Source organism: Triturus cristatus, chromosome 7, assembly GCF_964204655.1.
Source record: "Triturus cristatus chromosome 7, aTriCri1.1, whole genome shotgun sequence".
NCBI classification, from domain to species: domain Eukaryota; kingdom Metazoa; phylum Chordata; class Amphibia; order Caudata; family Salamandridae; genus Triturus; species Triturus cristatus.
In genome coordinates this window covers 1,262,792,946-1,262,808,484 of record NC_140590.1, presented here as the reverse complement: position 1 = coordinate 1,262,808,484, position 15,539 = coordinate 1,262,792,946, and the positions used below count along the sequence as shown (strand labels likewise).

Below are 15,539 nucleotides of genomic sequence, written 5' to 3'. Positions count from 1 at the left end.
GAGTTAAAGCGGTTTCTTCTTGTTTTTTGGTTGACTAACAACACTGAAAGAGATTTTGATGATTGTGAAACCACGGGGCCAACCCACTGACCACATCCTTTCTTTGGGGTGGCTCTTCCCTCCCTGCCTAGGAGGAGCTACTGTCACCCTTGGCAACCATCTCACATTTCATTGTCATCTGAGAGGGAGGGGGGGGGGGGGCACACAGGAAATTCATTACCCAGCCTGCCTGTGGTTTTGGCACCACTCACAGATGTTTAGATAGGTAGGATTTGTAATATGTGCCGCGCTCAGCCGGGGTGGCCTGAACAAAGAATGTACTTCGCCAGATTTTTATTTCGATCCATATAAAGTTCTCAGATCTGGAAGAGTTCACATTGGACGGTAAGATTTATTTATTCGTTTTGCTTTTATTGTTGCTTAGATAGATGGAAGCCACAAACTCTTTGTCTGTGCTCTCTATGTGAAGAAATGAGGAAGTGACAGGCCGAGCAGCAGGGTGGGTCTTTTCCTATTATTGGATTACATTTCTCTTATTAGGAGATTTCCAAAGTAAGTACTCCAAATGCTCTCTCACTATTTGTGTCCCTAGCACTTATTTATATTTTACCCTTTTTACTACATTACTCTTTGGGTCTTGTGTCTATCACAATAGTTGGGGGCACTTCCTCCTTCCCATCCGCTCCACACTGAACTGTATCACATGATTCCCTAACATTGCTGCATTTGCATATCCAGTTTGCCTCATGTGGTGTGTTGCTTTTTGAACTGAAAACATAGTTCTGCTATCTGAGCCTGCAAGGTCTGTGTACAAGAGGAATAATTACCATTGGAGGGCTGCGCCTATAAGAGATGATGAACATGAGGGATAGGTCTGCTGTCTGAGACTGCAAGATCTGTGTACAGGAGGAATGATAACCATTGGAGGGCTGCGCCTATAAGATCTGATGAACATGAGGGATAGGTCTGCTGTCTGAGACTGCAAGATCTGTGTATAGGAGGAATGATAACCATTGGAGGGCTGCGCCTATAAGATCTGATGAACATGAGGGATAGGTCTGCTGTCTGAGCCTGCAAGATCTGTGTATAGGAGGAATAATAACCATTGGAGGGCTGCGCCTATCAGATCCGATGAACATGAGGGATAGGTCTGCTGTCTGAGCCTGCAAGATCTGTGTATAGGAGGAATGATAACCATTGGAGGGCTGCGCCTATAAGATCTGATGAACATGAGGGATAGGTCTGCTGTCTGAGCCTGCAAGATCTGTGTATAGGAGGAATAATAACCATTGGAGGGCTGCGCCTATCAGATCCGATGAACATGAGGGATAGGTCTGCTGTCTGAGCCTGCAAGTGCTGTGTACAGGAGGAATGATAACCATTGGAGGGCTGATACTATAAGAGATGATGAACATGAGGGATAGGTCTGCTCTCTGAGCCTGCAAGGTCTGTGTACAGGATGAATAATAACCATTGGAGGGCTGATACTATAAGAGATGATGAACATGAGGGATAGGTCTGCTGTCTGAGACTGCAAGATCTGTGTACAGGAGGAATGATAACCATTGGAGGGCTGCGCCTATAAGATCTGATGAACATGAGGGATAGGTCTGCTGTCTGAGCCTGCAAGTTCTGTGTACAGGAGGAATGATAACCATTGGAGGGCTGATACTATAAGAGATGATGAACATGAGGGATAGGTCTGCTGTCTGAGCCTGCAAGGTCTGTGTACAAGAGGAATAATAACCATTGGAGGGCTGCGCCTATAAGATCTGATGAACATGAGGGATAGGTCTGCTGTCTGAGACTGCAAGATCTGTGTACAGGAGGAATAATAACCATTGGAGGGCTGATACTATAAGAGATGATGAACATGAGGGATAGGTCTGCTGTCTGAGCCTGCAAGTTCTGTGTACAGGAGGAATGATAACCATTGGAGGGCTGATACTATAAGAGATGATGAACATGAGGGATAGGTCTGCTGTCTGAGCCTGCAAGGTCTGTGTACAGGAGGAATAATAACCATTGGAGGGCTGCGCCTATAAGATCTGATGAACATGAGGGATAGGTCTGCTGTCTGAGACTGCAAGATCTGTGTACAGGAGGAATAATAACCATTGGAGGGCTGCGCCTATAATATCTAATGAACATGAGGGATAGGTCTGCTCTCTGAGACTGCAAGATCTGTGTACAGGAGGAATAATAACCATTGGAGGGCTGATACTATAAGAGATGATGAACATGAGGGATAGGTCAGCTGTCTGAGACTGCAAGATCTGTGTCACATCACGTATACCCCAACAGTTTGAGTCCAGAGACTTTTAAGATCTGTACCATTTGTGGGGCAGCTCTGCTGTCTGATGTCTACATGTCGCAGTTCATTCCCATAGGTGCCATACCATCTGCCCTCCCTTTACCCCTTGATGTATGTTGCTTCTCTTTAATCACGGTGTACTTCCCATCAAGTCCCACTTCCGGCTACGTCACCATTCCAATATCATGCTTTGCTGCACATCCATTAGTGCCCTGCTCCCAAAGCGTGCTGCTGGATCCAACTCCCCGCCCCCATTACCCTGTCCTTTCCAATCTCTGTAAAGCCTCGTCTTTTATACTGCCACTCTTGTTACTTTGTGTGCACCCCTTATCTGCTATTGTCCTGCCCACCTTCGCTGTGTGCTGCGCCCTGCTCTCCATATTACCATGTCCCACTCTCCGTATAACCCTAGCCTTCTGTGTCCCTCAATGTGCCGGAAGGAGGAGAGCTAGGCGCGTCAATGCTGGTGAGACTCAGTGACTTATCAGACATGTGATGTGAGTAAGCTCTTGTAAAAAAATCAACAAGACCTGCACTTCCCCCCCCAAAGGACATGGTATCCTTTAATGAAGCCTCCTATCTGTAAATCTAATTTCATGCTAAAATATTCATTTTTGTTTAAACTCTCTTAAATCTCTGACATTTGAACTCATGCGTTTAGTTTACTTTTCTCAGGTTAAGAATTGAACATTTTCGTTCACCTCTGTGCGCATTGTGGTATCCTTCCTAAATGGAAGCATCTGCAGTGTGTTTCTTTCAGACCAATCAGGCCATACTGACTTCCACTGATGAGACCAAGCTACTCTGACACTATCATTATTGGATGGAAAGTCTCTTTTGTGCTCTATCACCATTTTGAGCAAATCTAGCTTCTAATGTTAAAGTTTGTGCATTAATTCACAGATTCGAATTTAAATCTGCCTTAAATTGAACCAAGCTTAGATCCTCCCTCATTTTGAAGTCTACGTTTTGATAGTGCAGCTGTCACACATACCTATTACTCGCAATATATAATGAATGGGCTTTGGATCTGCTCCTTTTAACCAATGATTTTCAACAAAGAGCCTCTTTCATCTATTGACTTGAGATCTCTCTCCTAATGCTATTGTCTGCTTGGGTTTATTATTTCACCTACATTTAAGTCTGTGCATTGAATTGCACGCAGGAGTACTTTAGAAGTATAGACCTCACTCAGGCTCTTTCCCATGATTGTCTTTCTAATGCTGTAATGCTGCATGCATTAGCACATTGAACCTACACTTATTGGCTTTCCCAATGCTTGTCAAATTTACCCGCTTAAAATCTACTACCCCATAATCAAAAGTGAGACTCATTTTACTGCCCCAGACATTGCTTACCCGTACATGCTCACTCAGAGAAAAAATGCTCCAATTAAGGCGCTTTTGTACATTTTTTAGTCCAGAAAACTTTACGAAATCTTTAAATATATGCGAGCCAAAATGTCCAAGAGTTCCAGTTTTCGATCCTTAGAAATATGCCGAACTTTTTGACATACCTATTTGGCATTGCCTTTTCCCCTCCCAAAGTGACTTCTGCTTCCATTGAGAATCTTAAAATTCCCATCGGTCGCTCTACCGTTCCCTTTAGGTCTAGCCTACAAGACCGCTTTTAGCTGTCTGGTCGTGAAAGACCTTTTGAGGCTATTTATAGGACTTACAGTGGGTTTAGAACCCACTCATTGCATCAACTGGCTAGCTTTGTTGACTCTCTCATTTGCTTACTTTTTATCCAATGACTTTCCTTCCTCTGGTCTTTCTCTCTCCCTTGGAGTAAAGCCTATATATCATCCCTACGATCGGCTTGTCTTGTATATTTCCACTGCTCAGTTTTTTTTGGAAGGGGGGGGACAATAACTGCTATTTGCTGCTGGTCTCTCTGCTATAAGAATAAACCCTTTGTGCCCTTAAAATTGCATTATTTTTATCGACTGATCTGAGTGGTGTCCGACGTCTCAGAATGGCCAATAAAAAATTAACATGGCACCTGTGTTTTTCTGTAGGCATGCCTAAACAATGATGCAACTGGCAACAGTGGCCGCATAATTTCACCTATTTTTTTTCTGCTGATGCTGTGCAGAAAGCATTGGCATCGTGAATAGGTCTACAAGGCAAGAGCTATGGGCACTGCCAATGCTTATTTCTTAATTGAATTTAAAAACAGACAGCGGCCATCTGAATATTCACCTTGACTTTATTTGACATGGTGGCCATTGGTTCCCAGAATATAAGCTGAAAATATTCCTTACAAAAACCTCAAAAAGTCTCTGAATTCCAGGCATGGAGTTTTACAACTTCCTTTCCAAACAAGGCAACAAAAGGTCCAAGAAAGATACTACTCAGTAGTGACGCTGAGATTTAAGAACCTGCTCAGAAAGGGACCCTGATCCAAAAAGTATACTTAGGGCATTGTATCTCTTCAGCACACACTGTGTCGTGGGACCCTTTCCCACTACAGCTTTTAAGCAGGGTCACAGTACATCTGCACATGTTCAGAAGAGACATTTATCTTACACATAGTCGCCTAAAATAAAGGGTGGCATGTCCATTAGCATGAGCTTATAACATTCAACATGTTGTGCCTCTAAGGATAGTGAGTCCATAGAAATCAATGGAACTGGTCAGTTTTTAAGTGAATGAGGTACATTTCCAGAAACAGTGAACCCCTTGGCATCTATGGAAGGCGTACTGCTTGTTTGAAGGTCACGATGCAAGACACCATCCAAAACTAGACTAAGTTGAGAGAAATGCAATATATGAACAAACCTACATATGAGGCACGCTGTGTTTGTGGATCCTCGTTAAGATGAGTTTGGGTTATTTCAGAGCCCACAAATTGTTCTTGCTGCTTAGTCCACATCAAGATGGCCAATGCTCTCAGTGGTGAGTCATTGAGGAAGGTCACTTGCTTTGCTTTCCCTACCCAGCCTTATGGGTACAGATTTACCACCTTGTGTACCAGGAGATGCATCTTGCTGTGATAGGTTCACGGCAGGTGAAGCAAAGCTCTGGTGTGAGCAACAAGTGGATGTAGAAGGAGATTTCATTGCAGGATTAATGGTGATATCACATGGCTGTGCTTTATTAAGGCCTACAGAGTGTTGGCCAGTATAGGAGGGCTTGGGGTTTTCCGAGTAGCCAGAACTAGGGTCTGTGGTTCAGATCCATCATCTCTACCAGAAGCAGTGGTGTCTATGGTCATTGCATCTTCTTTATGCAGGTTTTGCTATCACTTTCACTGTCAATGTCTTTGTCAGGACCCTGAAGTTTGATGAGGGTGGCTCTGTTGACAGTAGTTGAGTAGTATTTTCAATACTCCTAGTTGAGGTACTAGAAATTAGTAGTAGAATAACTCTATTCAGTATTTCTTAAAAGTACATTAAAGAAAAAGCACATGCATGAAGCAGACTCAATACATATAATAAAAGATAAAGACTACATCAGCATGAAATGCAATGTATAGAATAAACGTACAGTAAAACTTTCCATTTAGCAAAATCAGTTCGTATGCTCGAAATGGGTAAAACTCATTTTAACCAAACCTCCTCAATAGATGTCAAGATTAAAATGCCTGTGTATAAGCATTTCGTAAAAGAAACCTAAAATTGTTAATAAAATGAAAGAATAATTATTAAGATCAATAGGACAGCATGAAATTCAAATAAACCAAATCAGCTCAGGTGCAGTATCCATGATGAAAAACATGACAAAAAGAATGCACATTAGGTGTGGGCAAAAGCTGTAAGAGCGCAGGTGATGAATCTGGGGCAGATCACCACAGTATGAAACGTGTCACAAGCAAACATTTACAGCTCCAAGGGCCAGATGCATGGTGCGCAAAATAGCGCCTCGCAAATTGCGAGTCTTTGGCGACTCGCAATTTGCCAGGCACTACTTTGCATGTTTAACACTGTTTGCGATTCCCAATGGGGTCGCAAATTGTGAAGCTCATGAATATTAATGAGCCTCTCGCAATTTGCGAGCCCATTGGGAATGACAGGCCCTCCGAGGGACGGTGGCCTGCTGGGCTCAGCAGACCACCATGTCTGGGATTGCTTTTAAATAAAGCAGCTTCTTTTTTTAAATGCAGCCCGTTTTCCTTGAAGGTCGCAAACCCGTTCACGCATGCAATTTTACGTCGTACATCTGGCCCCAAATCTTTTTTCCAACCCCCTTTAGAGAACATCAGATGGTGAAACAAGTTTTATCTAAAGTTGGTCTATAGCCTACGATGGTAGCTCAATATGTTCAGATTCAGATACAATTCCATCCAGCTCACTGATTTTACCAGGATAAACTGGGGCATCGAGCCCATTGGTCATAGCAGAGGCCTCATGCTCTGCTGCCACCCTGTAGTAGAAAGTCTGATTTAACCCATGCAGTATTCCCTTTCACTATGTGCACAGAAACGAAAAAAAGTTCAGGTCTGCCTAGCTCTTTCAAATTTCTCCTAATGTATGATAACCAAGGAATTTGAGACCTATTGTCTGGACCCATGCAATCCTGCACAATTAATTTGTTAAAGTTTAATTCATCCTTCAGACAAACAAAAAGCCATAATTTACGGGGGCGAAGGTGCAATGAATCAGATATTTGCCCCGTTTCAGTGGGTATGCCTTGAGGAACGTTTAGAAGACCTCTCATGAATATGTGTTCTAGTGTCTGAATTGGTGCAATAGACACATATCCCCAGATTTAACATCCAAAGCTTGCTGTGGAGATACATTTCGCTTTATAAGCATTTAGCATGGCCTTAATTGGTTCCTGCCCCAACTGTTTGAAAAATCTCCAATACAATAGATGACCCTTTTGAAAATCATAGTATTTTTATTAAGCTGTTGTTGCTAACTAAAATATGAATCAAGTAAAATACCCAAGCAAGTGAAGTGCTCAACCCTGCTGATATGTAGACCTTTAACCGGAAATGTTTGAGACTTAGGGGTCAATTAGAATGTCGGGCGGATCGCCACCGCCTGCTGGAAGCACCGCCCACCACAATGTCAAAAATGCAGGATGCGCCCGCCAGTGTGGCGGGCACATCCTAATCTCCCCAATGGGACCTCCGCACTTATGGCGAGCGGTCCCTTTTTACGTCGGGATGGCCGCCATCCTAATGATGCCCTTAGTGCTTTCAGAGCCCACCACCATAACATGAGAATTCTTACAATTTGTTGTCAGGGCCATGAAAATGACAAAGAGTTTAAGGAGTCGCTGCCAACCCCTGGCCATGAGTGCGACTAGGAGAGCGTCATCTGCATATGAGAGAGCAGGCAGCGCATGTCTTCCCACATTTGGAATGTCCATCCCATGTTCAATTAAAACCGATTCCTGACTATTAATATTAATGATAAAAAGAAAGAGGGCCGAACACAACCCTGATGAACTCCTCTCTTCAAACGTAAGTGCTGAGGTCATGCCCCATTTAGGCCATACCTCACCGAGGCAGTAAGGCAAACGTGCAGATAGCGCAAAAAGGCAACAAGAGCGGGCTCAACCCCCATAGACACCAACAAGGCCCAGAGCTTGGTTTTGTTAACACTGTTGAACGTCGAGCTGAGGTCTATGAAGGCCAAGTGAATTGCAACCCCATTTGCCCTTGTATATTTGGAAATTAACAAATCTAGGTTGAGCTTTTGCTCACTGGTGCCCGACCAGACCCGAACCCATATTTAATCTCAGATAAAATATTATGGTCTTCCACCCAGATAGTGAGACAGTCCAGAAGCACCCGGCGTATGATTTTATTCTCTTTATCCACCAAAAAATAGGCCGATGACAGGCTGGGTCCATTCTACTCTTCTTTTTAAAAACAGGCAAAATCACAGAATTCAAGCATTATCTTGTCCGTTAAATATAACCATAGCACGGCCACAAAAATATACCTTTCTTATGTACAGTGTAAAAAAGGCAAAGAACTTGTCAACGAAAACCACCGATACATGCTGACAGCTGCCCCTTGGATTGATTGTGTTCTTTAAGGGGCCACATCTAAAATGTGCTGCATGCAGTGAGGTATGCAACTGGGCAAACCGGTCCAAGTCTGCCGAGCAGATGCTGGGCTTTTCAGTTTTTCAGGTAACCAGCAGGATGCCCGGAGACTTGTCCAAAACTGTAAAACAAAATGCTGTGCTTTTGAGTCCTTCGAACAGCCTGCGGGGTGCACTGAAACATATGTTGAAGGCTGTAGTTGTAGTGAATGGAACCAGGTAGCAGCCGTCTCAGAAAGTATAATGTGCAGCAGGTGAGAAGATGTGTGCTGGGTCTAAATAATTTTGTGAGGCAGATGCAACCATGCCTTAAAGTGCTATTTGTAGAAGTATAGCCCAAAATGTACTTGTGGTGTTGCTGAGCTCTGAGACCTTCAGGGCTACACCATTGATTTGAGTGCAGAGTGCTAGTTGTGGACACATAGACCCATTTTCACTTACGAAATGGATGACTTCTTAGGGCTTCTCATTGAGAAAGGTTGCCTTATGCATGTTTCCTCGTGGTTATTCGGGTTTGTTTCAAGCTGCAGACACAGTCATGGCTTAACCTCTTCTATGCCCATGACGAGATAGTCTCCTCATGGAGCGCGGTTGCGCTGTGCCCATGACGAGACTATCTCGTCATGGACCCCGCCCGCTAATACAATGCCCGGCACAGGAGGGGGAAAGGGCGGGGCACTCAAGGGGTTAAAGTGCAAAATGCCAATTGGAAGCACATCGTTCTACTTATACTTCTGAAGTAGCGATGCTCTGGGTGCTACTAAGTTTAAATGTGTTGGCTGGACCATCAGTGTTTGTATGTATCTGATGTGTTAGCTATTTGTGAATTAGATCAATAAGTTTGGCAAATTTTGCCAGCTTCACCGGGGTTTCCAAGTTAAAAAGCATCTCTTTAGTTCCCTGCATGAACGGGCTCCATATTTTATGAAAAGTGGCTTTATTAAAGTGTGACGTGCGTTTAGAAGAACCAGGGATATGATGATAAGATGGTCCAAGGGTTCCTCCTTTAAATGGCAGAGTATACATGTACCTATATTCTCAAGTGACTCCCAGCAGCCATTTAAATCCTTTTATTGGGAAAGCCATGAGTCTTACAAAGAGGATCTGAATGAGCATTGACTTACTTAGCGCACAGTTTAAGTATGGCTGGCAGCGCTTTTCTTTGTGCGATTATCGTATGACCTGAATATTACTATTGGACTCTTCGATGGATTTTAGATCTTCCTGCTTAGATAAAAGCCTGACTTCTTTTTCCAGTGCAGTTTTTAAAGTGGTTGGAGATTAGCAGAGTTTTCCCATTTATTATGGGCAAATTTAATTTGGAGCAAGCTTCAGTCAGATAACCTGCCCAGGAATTCTTCCCGTTTGTAATAATATCCAAGATCACTTTCATTGTGTTAGGAGGCAAAGCACAGGCTCTGCAGTAGTACTGGACAATGGCTGCACAGTTCTCAAGAGATTGTTTATTCAGACCGAACTCAAGGCATACTAGAGAATTGGGGACATGTGAAGGGATTAGGAAGATGCTTTCATAGGCACAGCTTTGCTCCCACTCCTCGATGTCCAATAAAGGCCCCAGGAAGGCTTATCATGTGCTTCTTGCATGGCCCATTGTAGTTTTCCTATGTTAGCCTAATTGTGCACATTGTAGGCTGCATTTTCTTTTGCACACGTTACTATATAAAAAACACATTTGCTTTTGTGTCACACTGTATTTTTACACAAAGCCTGCAAATGTTTTCGTGTTCTGTTCTTTTCTTGGGATTTAGTCTGAACATCATAGACAAGGTCAAGCAACAATGCCCCTTGTTATTCTCTCTGGTCAGGCACTAGCACCTAGATAGAATATGAGAATGCATCTGCTATTTGTGAGCACACACGTCTTGTCATATAACTGAGCACAAGAGTTTAAACACACATATTTGAGCAAAGGTTCTCGGACAAGACATACGTCAGCTGAGATGCAGAATGTCTATCTGTTTATGCTAAGGTACAGGGTCTGCCACTAATCCCAGAGATCGTTGATATAATCATTTAGCTTTAGTAGAAGGGAGGGGGACGGTTGGATATTCTGTTTTATAACATGACAGGGCTTTTTATGATATGTGGTTTATTAACCATGTTGACAGTATTTTTTGTATGCATTTATTTACTGATTGTGCCACTAATGCTGCAATTTGGGACACACTAGTTTGAATAAGTATTCTAAACTTCCTTTGTGTATCTTGTTTCTTTTATTGTGGGTGAGTATGAGTGAGAGAACGAAAGGGTGTGTCCTGTTAGTGTGACCCCTGAGAGGATTGAGGGTGTTGTGTTCTGGGGTGCCAATTCACTTGTTTCTCTGATAAGGTTAGGAGGGGGAATGAGGCACTAAAGCTAGTTAGACTCCGGCTCATAGATACTAAGATATTATGATGACTCAATCTCTACATACAGATGGTCTATGATCCCAAGCATAGTTCTATTCCTGAGCAGAATCCCTGCAACAAGCTTTTTGACCATAGCCAATGGAAGGTAAGAGTTTTGCGCTTTTTGCCTTCCATATATCTTCAGTGAATGGGCTGTGTAAAGTAGAGTGCAGTTTACAAAAGGCATAGGTCAATGCCTTGCCCTTTTCTTTTGTGCAGATGATAGGCATCTTAGACTTGCCATTGCTCGCAAACCACACACTCAGGTGATTGTAAGTGGGAGCGCTCTTTATTTTCAAATTTCCCAATCTTCACTGCAACCTGTGCTTATTAGGATGGCGTCCAAATATGACAACCTTTGTCTTTTTGCAGTTTGACACCAATTTGTTGTTGACATTATATGCATTTAGGGCATCCAGGGCTCTCTGCATCCCCACTTTCATGTGATCCATTAGTATCATGTTGTTGACGCACTGCATCAATAGAAAACACTCTTGGCCAATTTTAGGCAGTAACAGATTTGCAGCTTTTAGGGATTTTCCTAGGTCAACGGTGTGAAGATTGAAGAGCATGGGTGCGAGGACACATCCTTGTGTGAGGCCTTGGTCTCTGTAAACTTTAGCGGTTGCCATGTTTTGCATAAGCTTAATTCGCACCCAGGTTTGGGAAACTAATGCAACTATGGCATCCAGCAGCTTTTTCAGACTTCCCCATTTATTTAATTTGTTTCAGAGGATCATCCTCAACTATTCTGGAATTTGTCGAATCTGTGTTGTCACCCTTTTTATGTTTAGGTTGGAGGATTGATCCTCTCCAAGAACCAGGGACTGAGGCAGTTACAATGCAGTGCTGGGCGAGAGAAGACAGAGGAGCACCCCAGAAAACAGAGTCCTCCCTGAATAAATGGCCGGGCCTCATCCTTCTTATGTTCTTGAGAATTTGGTCACACGGGTACAGTCCCCATGCGTTGGGCTTGTTTGAGGGCTTATTGTGTGACATCCCATGTTTTTGACTTGAATTTGGAAAGCGCTGCAGTATCCAGTGGCTCAAGATGATAAACTGGAGGAAGGCATGCAGTACAGTGCTTGAACGTGTTTGATTCAGACATCTGCGGGGACTCCGATGTGTCTGTCATGGGAGTGAGCATTTAAGTTGTTAATATACAGCGAGAATACTGCCTAATTGCGTTGTTTCTAGTGGCTGTATACGTGTAGCCATTGCATCTCTTGTTCTAGTCTGTGTGCTGCATACGACTCTATTGTGTAACTTTCTGGCTATAAACCATTTGTTTCGAAGATCCTCACTCATGCTTCATTTATATTGGTGAGTGGCATGCTGCAAGGTTCTTTTATATAGTCAGTAGATCTAGACCCTCCCACTGAAATGTGTGTGACTGCTCATTACAAGTAACTTCCCCTTGTTGAACAAGTTAACTAGGTTAGTCTCAATCAGGTTATTTAACATACCCGCCTGTGTGGTGTGTTTGAGATGCTCTTGATCGTTACTAAAGAAATCCATCCTCAAAGCCCCCATACAAATAGCAATCCATGCAAGGATACAAATTAAAATCACCCATCAACATCAACACTGTAAAACTGGGAGTCCAATGAATAAAATCATCTAAAAACTTTTAAAGATCCCTGATAACATCATACGCCTCCCTCATTGAGTTATACACATTCACAGCTAAATCCTAAGCGAATTTGAAAAAGTCAGCAGGATGCCAAGAGTATAAGGCGAATTGGATACACTCCTCTCCAGTTTACAATTTAAGTTGTTTTATAAACATCACAACCCCCCCTTTGCCCTACCAGGAGTGAAAGGGGTTGCATTAGAAACAAAAGTAGCATAACCATGTATATGCATAATTCCATCTATATCTCACATCTCTTGTTAGCTGATGAGATCAAAGGTGCTTAACATTTTAAACCACTCATCATCACCTAGTTTCCCAAGGACCCCCTCAATGTTCCAGTTTATCACCTTGAGGGTGTTGGGAGGGCTCGAGATGTTGGAAACAACAGGCTTACCTGATCCTGGAATGAGTCAGTCTTGAGCATTTAGCCCACTTAATGGTTGAAAGCGATTGGTAAGTAGTTTTCTAGGGGCCTCCCCCTGATGGCAAAACAATCTGGACTATCTCAACGAAACCCAAGAAGGGGGGGGGGGCAAGGAGCCTATTATGGTCCAGTGTCCATGCTCCTCACGCATAATAGTTATACCAAACAGAAGGACACTGTTCCTAGGGCGGGGTGCAAAAGGTCACCCGAAGCCCATGAAGAAAAAGATAAAGAAGGAAAGGGACCTAGGTGTAGTGGAGACCGACTAGTTTGAGGGGAAACAAATCTTGTCTCCTGTTGCCCTCAAACACCCCGAAGGATGTCATGCTTCATCATCGGGCATTTGCTCCTCGTCGGGCGGCGCTGCAATGCCCCATGGGTCCCCCGAAGGGTCACTTTATCAGAGATCTTTTAGGAGAAATGCCGGATGGTGCCTGCGGGGGTGTGGGGTGGGGTGTGGGTCCTAAGAGGAGGGAATGGAGTGAGTGCTACGTGGATCAAAAAAACTGTCCAGGGGGTCTGACAAAAAAGGAGTTAATTAGAACCCCGTTGGTTGAGTATGTTATCCCAAAAGGCATAATATGCCTGGGTGTAATAGGTCAACATGTTTCGTGCCCTTGTTGGCACATGGGTCATTGGTGCTTCTTCAGGACCAGAAACAGCAAAATGTGGTGAAGTGCACGTGAATTAAAAATAAAAACAGATACCCTCAGAGTAAGTCAGGGCAGGCCAATACATTGTCTGAACCTCCAGTTTGGCAAATGGTTAAAACCGCTCTGGATTAAAATCTAGGAGAAGAAGACAAGATAGAACACAAAGAATGTGCATCAGTCCAACTTGATGCAACATAGTGTGCCACAATCGTGTGCACATCATTCCACAATCAAAAGACACCAGAGATGAAATGGCCCGAGGTAGTACGCAGACCCTGCTAGGGCATCCCAGTTATGTCCACTGGTGAGGCTGGAGAGCGCCAAAGGACTGCTCATCACGTGTACGGTGCCACTGGAGATCGCCAAAGATCCCCGCTGGGGGATTGGTGCCGCAGTATGGGGTAGCCTCAGCTACATTGATTAAATCCCACTGGTTGAACCCTAGTATACTGTCATGAGACTCGCAAAAGGGAATAATAAATTCAGTCCTTACCCATCACTAACAGAAGTGCTCCATGGCTAGAAGTGATGGACACCCGCACCTTGCTGGGCTATAGAAGGAAACAATAAAAGTAACAGAAATGAGCAGACAGACATATCAACTACCGGGGCTGCCAAAGTCCCGAGCCCTCACTGCTCGGTATGCCCAATCACATAAAACTGCTCAAGCTCCTTACTTACACATCTTTTCGGGTGCTGAACCCAAAGCACCTACCCCGTCCAATCGCCTGCTAAAAGTGAATAAAAATGGCAAGGCTTGGACTAAATAGTGTAGGTAATCGGTGCCCAGGGCGGCTCCTCCTTCCGGGATGCCGTGTCATGCTGGTTGGATGTGCGCAAGCGTGAGCTCGAAATGCGCATGCGCCCGAGGGGAGAACTAGTCCCCAGACCATGTGCATAGGTGTGTTGGTTGGGAAAGTTGTAAACATAGTGGCTAATGCTGATAATCAATGCCATGCCCAGCGTGTGAGGGCAACAGGAGACAAGATTTGTATCCTCTCCAACTAGTGGGTCTCCACTAAAAACAATCTGGACCCCGTGCTGGCCCACTTTCAACCCCCACCCTCAAAGACTGCATGCCAGTAGGTTTATAAAACAAAAAACCAGGGAGAGCAAAGAATGTTACTTCTTGGGGCAGAGCCGACGTTGTACTATTAAGGAAGTACCGACCCTCATCAGTAGCTGAAGGAGAGATTGATCTGTCTGGATTCTGTTAACTCTTCTGAACTGCCAGTCGAGTAGCCTGGATTCTAGGTCATCTTCCTGAGATGTTCCTGTGTTCCATGGAGGGAGATAGCACCTCATCTGGTGTCGTGTGAGTGCCATGGTATCCCCACTGACTGAGATATCGGTGGGGTTGCAGTCTCGGAGCAATCTCTAAGCAATGAAGCAGTCTGAAGGACAGGGTATGAGGCTATCTCTAGGTGGGGAACTGATATAGCGATGCAGGCACTATATCATTCACCATTCCAGCGAGATGCCCAGGCATTAGCTGGATCTTCCCATTTTGGCGTCTGTCTTACCCACTCCTATGCTTGTTAGGATCTCTGTGAGTCGCTATTTTCAATACTAACAATTTGGTTGTAGAGAAATCTCTCTTGATTTTGGCTACATGTGTGGTTGTCATTTGGCTTCGCTGAGAGAATTAGCCCTGTCCAGATGGATGTTTGATTGACAAGGTTTTCCTGGGTCAAGGTCAAAGTTGTATTAAATGGTTCCTTTAATCAAAAAATGTGCATGTAAAACAATGCAAGGTGATGCTACAGTCGGGTATTTAGCAGATATTTAGCGCTTGTCTGAAACACGTTTGGTGTTTTCAAGCATGGGCATCTATTCCAAAGATCCCTTCTGCTCGAGTGCTTCCACCTCTCCAACCCTGGTAGAGTATTTTATTTTCCAACCTCTTGTTATTTTGCCTTCCTTTTTAGGACTGAGAGCCAGGACATGAAATGCTGGAAACAGGAACCCGCTTGAAGGCGGGGGGCAGGGCATGAGCACACTGGTGCAGGGTTGAAGAATAATCATTACATTGATATGGGTCAACACTGAGGAACACCTCTCAGTCATGAGCGGATGTGCACTGCCAATAGGTGCTGTCTC

At 44.0% G+C, this 15,539-nt stretch overlaps 1 protein-coding gene across 1 annotated transcript in view; it reads left to right on the top strand.

Moving 5' to 3' along the window:
- The first annotated feature begins 236 nt into the window (after nucleotides 1–236).
- The window catches only part of C7H16orf54 (chromosome 7 C16orf54 homolog), a 32,058-nt gene continuing 16,755 nt past the window's right edge, over nucleotides 237–15,539 (top strand). Inside the window, exon 1 of the mRNA XM_085618763.1 lies at nucleotides 237–384. The gene's annotated coding sequence lies outside the window, so the exon portion shown is untranslated. The remainder of the gene's footprint in view (nucleotides 385–15,539) is intronic.